At 32.4% G+C, this 7491-nt stretch overlaps 1 pseudogene across 1 annotated transcript; it reads left to right on the forward strand.

The window, feature by feature from the left end:
- Positions 1–438: 438 nt before the first annotated feature.
- Positions 439–1659, forward strand: LOC149214172 (xyloglucan endotransglucosylase protein 2-like; annotated as a pseudogene). Its single transcript, XR_016250377.1, has 4 exons — positions 439–640; positions 743–843; positions 933–1126; positions 1256–1659. The product of XR_016250377.1 is annotated as a xyloglucan endotransglucosylase protein 2-like (transcript).
- The last annotated feature ends 5832 nt before the right edge of the window (positions 1660–7491 follow it).

Consider the following 7491-nt stretch of genomic DNA (forward strand, 5'->3'; position numbering starts at 1 on the left):
AGGCATGCTACATATGCATGAAAGCCATACATATCCATGCATATTCCGGCAACTCGATCACCCTACCTCTGGCAAGCTCCAGTATTCAATGTATCTGCGACCACTGTCAGACCTGTCCCGTCTCCTCCTGCAACCTCCGTTGGCTTCCTCGTCTACCACCGTTTTCCAAATTCCGTTTTATTTTGAATTTAGTAAAGGCGCTAAAGGAATTCAAATTTGAATTTTGAATTTGTAATTTCGTTCCGTCCATGCACCATCTGCGTCACAGAATTTCAAATTCAACATTCCCGCTCGATATTTAAATTAGAAAAACTAAATTTATATCACTGCTCAACAAATTGTTTTCGCAGCTTTGGCGTTCAATGGGAAGATACATAGGATCCTCGTTAGGAAATAAGGCTCGCCTTCCTCTGCACAGCTTCATTTTTGGGCCCAGTAAGGTCATTGGAAGCCATGAAGAGGACACAGTTTCTTGTTCTGTTTCTCATTCTGTTACTCCATTCTGCTGCCATGGCTGCCACTCCCAGGAAGCCAGTGAGTGTGCCCTTTCACAACAACTATGTCGCCAGCTGGGGCTCAGATCACATCAAACAATTCCATGGCGGTCGAAAGACCGAGCTTCTCCTCAACAAACAGTATGGTAAGCTATTATACATTGGATTTGTTTCTGCATATTTTTGGGTTGTTTTATCCTTTTATGAGCTGTGGGAATAACAATGTGGGATGAAATATGGGTTGGCAGGTGCCGGGTTCGAGTCTAAGGGGACATATTTATTTGGGCATTTTAGTATGCAGATAAAGCTAGTTCCTGACGATTCCGCTGGCACTGTCACCGCCTTTTATGTAAGTATTCATAATAATCTTGGGGGTTTTGGGGGGTCTAAGTCTGCTTCTACCTGTTTATGTATCTATATTTCTTTTGGTGCGGGCAGCTTTCTTCTCAGACTGCAGAACACGATGAGATAGACTTTGAATTCTTGGGGAACAAGTCCGGGGAACCCTACATTCTTCAGACCAATGTATTTACAGGCGGGAAGGGTGAGAGAGAACATCGAATATACCTCTGGTTCGACCCCACCAAGGATTACCATTCCTATGCTGTGCTCTGGAACATGTACCAAATTGTGTAAGCCCCCATTCCCGAGCCCATTATTTATTATCGAACCAGAGCCAAATGCAAATGTAGCATGTAATTTTACAATGAACCTCTTTTGGTTTAATATGGTTTGGTGTGATGTTTTTTTTTGGGGCGCAGATTTTTGGTAGATGAGGTACCAATCCGGGTGTTCAAGAACAGCAAGGATCTGGGCGTGAGGTACCCATTTAACCAGCCGATGAAGATCTATTCGATCCTGTGGAATGCTGATGACTGGGCCACCCGAGGGGGTCTGGAGAAAACCGACTGGGCCAAGGCGCCGTTCATCGCCTCCTACAGGGAATTCCATGTCGATGCCTGTGAGGCTTCTGCTCCACAATCGGTGTGCGCTACGTAGGGGCGGCGGTGGTGGGATCAGGAGGAGTTCAGAGAACTGGATGTGGGCGCCAATGGCGGTACTTGAAATGGGTGAGGAAGCACTACACCACTACAATTACTGCACTGAGACGCCCAGAAACAAGCAAATGCCTCCGGAATGTGTTCGCGATCGCGACAATATGTAGTCCAGTTATCATTATTCGATGCTACCCATGGCTGAATAATCCGAAGTCGGATTATTAGTCTGGGGAGGCCCAAATGTTATGTTGCAGTGAGCTTTTGGGTAAATCATTTCTCTGAAAATTTCGGTTTCCAAATTGATTTTCATGTCTGGTTGTTGCCGAATGTATTTATTGTTTTTTCTTAATGTATTTCTTAAAGGAATTTTAAATCCTTTTCAAAGGATTCGAAGCGCGTTATAGTAATTGGAAGTTTGATCTTGGGGTTTATTTCAAATTATTCCAACGAATGATTAATTATCAATCAATCATTCACCAGAATTATCGTGGAATTATTCATTCATCATTCACCAAAATAAGAAGTGATTTGATAAAAACCATCTTTAACAAAATTATCAATATAAATAATTTTTATAAAATGAAAATGATTTAAAAAAAACTTTCTAGAGATTTCCTATAGCAAATATCAAAATATAAAAATATATATAATTTTTTTTAAGAATATTAAAAAATTATTCTTTATGGAAATATATGATGGGTTTTAATTTTTTTAAACAATATCAAAATAAAAAATATATATATTTTTATATATTTTAAGAGAATCTAAAAAATTAATGTAATCTTCCTTATCTTTATCAAAATAAATGACGGGTTTTAAGACCCACTAATATACCCCTTTTTCATATATTTTCAACTTCCTCGATGTGGGTTTAAAATAAATATATTATATAATATTAAATATTAAAAAAATGATATAATTACTATCTCTATCAAGATAATACATCAGGTTTTAGAATAAAATAATAAAGAATAAAATTCAAATTCAAATCTCTGTAATAAAACATTTTGAAATGTCTTATATTTCTTTCTTATATAATGAGTTTTATAATAAAATAATAAAGAATAAAATGGATTACTAATTTTTTTAATAGAATATTCACAAAATGTCAAGTCTTATATAAAATCAAAGATAATTACAATAATTCATGATGATTAGATAATTTCTATAATACTGAAAAAATGATTAATTTTTTTAATTGAATATTGGCAAATGTCAAGTCGTATATAAAATCAAAGATAATTACTATAATTCATAATGATTAGATAATTTCTAGTAAAAAAAAAATATTAAGGGGTTTTTAGTAATTTCTTTTTTCAAATGTCTTATGCTTTCTTTTAAAAATAAAATAAAAAGGATCATTGAGCGTTTCATAATAAAATGTTTTCGAATGTCTTATGTTGGCTTCTCAAATAAAAATAGTAATTATAAGTGAAAATGGATTAATAAATATTAGTTTTAGATTATCTTGAGTTCTAAAATTTTGTTTGAGTAATAATAAATTTTAATTTTAAAATGTTTAAGTTTATAAATTTTGTTTTTGTTATTGTATAAGGGTTTTCTTAGGTTGGTAGAATTTGGGTGAATAAGAGACTTATAAGCAATTTTCTTTTCCACTCTGGTTCTATTGTTATAAGGAGATATGTTTAGCTTGTTATGATAAAATAAGAGTAGGTACCATTTTTTTTGGCAATATTTCGGCTCTTATTAAACCAAAAAATTATTGATATATCTAACTTGTAGGTAGTTGGATATACTCATGGTTTTATGTGACAACTCGAAGATTTGATTTTGAGTCTTACTAAGACTACTCCAATGTATTACCAAATGGTCATTGTTTAAATGAAAAATTATTACACAAGTGTTGATTTTTTGCAAAATGGTAAGCTTTCTAATGTAAATATGCATGTTTATTTAAATGTTAATATTAATAATTTAATATTTTGTTGATTTAATAGATATATCTAAGCTATAACAAACCATTTGTATGTTGGGTGTGTACAATTTATATGTTAGGTGTGTTAAGTGTGTTGTGAATACTCCTATATACATAAGTATTGTGAGATAAAGGTGATATAAGACATCATTTATGACAATTTTTTTGTTAATTTGGAAATTAACTTTCAAATGTAAGTTTTCAAGTTGATGTGACATCAACTTGATAACAATTTGGAATCATCTAATGACAAGAATTTGGAATCATCTAATGACAAGACTTCATCATATTGCACACCTCTAACCTGAGATATCGAGGTATTTTCTAAGCATTCAAAAATAAAACAAGTAAAATGTATTTTCTAAGCATTGAGAAATAAAACAAGCAAAATGTATTTCCTAGGCATTCAAAAATAAAACAAGTAAAATGTATTTTCTAAGCATTCAAAAATAAAACAAGTAAAATGTATTTTCTAAGCATTCAAAAACAAAATAAGTAAAATGCTTTCATACTTTATAGGTTTGGTGGCATGGTACTTTAACAATATTTGGTGCATAATGACATAATGGGAACTATTGTATACTTTATAAGTTTGGTGGCATGGTACTCTAACAATATTTGGTGCATAATGGGAACTATTGTGAGTTTGATAAGAAGATTTCATAAATGTATTAGTGTGGAACATGGAAGTTGTTAGGATGAACTAAGTTGCTATTTGTTTTCCATATTAACATTAATATCACAATTTCTCTCAATCTCATTCCAAAATGTTGAAGTAAAGAATCTATCCATAATGTCATTCCAAAATGATGAAATAGAGAATCTATCTAGAATGGGGAGGACCACTAAATCAATATATGTTAGAGAAGATAGTAGACTATGATGAGTTTATGGACATGGAATCATGATAGTGTGATAATGTTGGAGTTGATAAGAAGATTTCATAAATGTCTCTAGTGTGGAACATGGAAGTTGTTAGGATGAACTAAGTTGTTATTTGTTTTCCATATTAACATTAATATCACAATTTCCCTCAACCTTAACGTCAAAGCTAACAACAACATTTAATTTCCATATTAACATAGCTATCACAACTTCCCTCAACCTTAAACATCAAAATTAAGGTAGAGATTAAACCTTTGATATTTAGATATAAATATGTGCAAATGCAATGTCATATTAACATATATATCAAAGTATTCCCTCAATCTCAATATCAACATTAGGGTAGAGATTAAATCTTGACTATTATGACAAAAATATGTCACTCTCACAACTATAACATACAATAATAGAAAACAATCCCTGCTTCTTAAAAAATAATTCCTATTAAAAAACAATGTTTTTTAATATTGAATATATATATATATATATATATATATAGATATAGATATAGATATAGATATAGATATATATATATATATATATATATATATATATATATATATATATATATATATATATATATATATATATTCATTCTCAGAAATAAATTATAAGAATCTGAGAAATCAAATGCTAAAACAATATGCCATAATCCTGCCATGGCTCTAGCATCAACGACAAATCACTCTCCAACAATTCGTTCCCAATGTAGTTTTCAATTTAAAAATTGTAATAAACTTTAAATTAATTTAAGTGCACATTCGAGAGAAGTCTAGATTTAAATAGGCTATTGGAAAGTAGGGTGTCTAAAGAAAACGTAAAAGAATAAAAACATCAGGAATTCCTCTACAAAAAGCTGTGAGGTCCCTGCAACTATACCATGATTTACAAACTCCTCCAAAATCATCCACATAAGTTTCGACCCCCATAGGGATGTTAAAGTTGTTTCATTAACGGAAAATACCTTAGTCTCCAATGACGTTTTCGTTTGTTGTTTTTCCAGATTAGATTGTTAGCATATTGTCTCTTTTTCTTCTTCTTCTCATTTGATGTATTATTTTGCTATATTTTCATAGAACTTTTCATTGAGCTTTTCCATGTAACATATTAAACTAATCAAGAAACATAAATTAAATTTAACAATATCAAGTTCAAGAAACATAACTTAAATCTTGGTTGGACACACAACAAAAGGAGCCTACATTGTTATTTGTAGGCTACTTAGAAAGTCCTCCTCTGTCATCGCCATTGCCATGGCTGATCTACTGAAACGCTCCCCCTTTAATTCTTGTTTTTGGTGATTTCTTTACCATTATAGCTGCTTGGGAGTTATTAACCCCTTGATATGTCGATGGAAGTATCAATATGAAGGTATAAGATAGTTCTATCCTCTAATATAGAGAATGGAAGGCACACAATTGCACACGGTGGTAGCTCGGACTTGTTTTCAAAGGGAAACGCATTACGAATGTAATTACATTAAAACATTGTGAAAGTTTGTATGCTGAAAAGTTTCCATTGACTTGTCTTCTTTACCACGATGGTGAATATAATATTATTTAAAATTTAAAATTTTGAGATAATTTGAATTTAAAAAGTTTAAATATGGAATGAAGTTGTGGTTTTAAAAGTTTTGATTTATTTGAAATACAGATTGAATTTTTGTTAATTTTTTGGGGTTAATTTTTACTTATTTATTAAAAAGATATATTTGTTTTGGTTTATTCATATGTATTGGTTTTGGTTTATTCTGGTTTATCCTCGAAAAACCAGATTCATGGTAAAACTATAACTTTTTTGACATTCAAACATAATTCACGAAATATTAATAAAAAAAGAGAATTTGATTTGTATATTTACAACATAATTGATCATTTAACATGGAAATAAAAAACCAATATAGAACTAAAGAAGCCTAAAAAACTATGACTAATCATGCATACTTGGAGGTATCTAATAAGTCTACTGTGCATATACGGAAGATGTGCGCATATACAAAAATTGGGCATATACGGAAGATATGCGCATGTCTTTCGTATATCCCTAACTTTTCTATATGTGCATATATTCCGTATATGCACGTCGTTCATGTATCTGCATCACAGAAACACAAATTCTATATACAGAAATTGCCCATATACGGAAACTATGCATATACATGAAAGACATGCATATGCAGAAGATATGCACATACAGGATAGTTAGGGATATATGGAAGACATGCGCATATCTTCCGTATATGCCTAGTTTCTGTATATGCGCACATCTTCCGTATATGACCAATTTCTGTATATGGAATTTGCCCATCTGCGATGCAGATACATGAACGACGTGCATATGCGGAAGATATGCACATACATGATAGTTAGGGATATACAGAAGACATGCGCATATCTTCCGTATATGCCCACATCTTCCGTATATGCCCAATTTCCGTATATGGAATTTGCACATCTGCGATGCAGATACATGAACGATGTGCATATGCGGAAGATATGCACATACAGGATAGTTAGGGATATACGGAAGACATGCGCATATCTTCCGTATATGCCTAGTTTCCGTATATGCGCACATCTTCAGTATATGCCAAATTTCTGTATATGAAATTTGCGCATCTGCGATGCAGATACATGAACGACGTGCATATACGGAATATATGCACATACAAGATAGTTAGGGATATACGAAAGACATGCGCATATCTTCCGTATATGCCCAGTTTCCGTATATGCGCACATCTTCCGTATATGCCAAATTTCCGTATATGCCCAATTTCTGTATATGGAATTTGTGCATCTGCGATGCAGATACATGAACGATGTGCATATACGAAAGATATGCACATACAGGATAGTTAGGGATATACGGAAGACATGCACATATCTTCCATATATGCCCAGTTTTCGTATATGTGCATATCTTCCGTATATGCCTAGTTTCCGTATATACGCAATTTCTGTATATGGAATTTGCACATCTACGATGCAGATATATGAACGATGTGCATATACGGGAGATATGCACATACAGGAAAGTTAGGGATATATGGAAGATATGCGCATATCTTCCGTATATTCACAGTTTCCGTATATGCGCAATTTATGTATATTAAATTTGCACATATACGATGCAGAAAAATAAACGAAGATATGTACAAATTCCATATACAGAAATT

This window comes from Pinus tabuliformis, chromosome 1_1 (genome assembly GCF_031772625.1).
Source record: "Pinus tabuliformis cultivar Carrire ecotype Pingquan chromosome 1_1, CPIR1, whole genome shotgun sequence".
NCBI classification, from domain to species: domain Eukaryota; kingdom Viridiplantae; phylum Streptophyta; class Pinopsida; order Pinales; family Pinaceae; genus Pinus; species Pinus tabuliformis.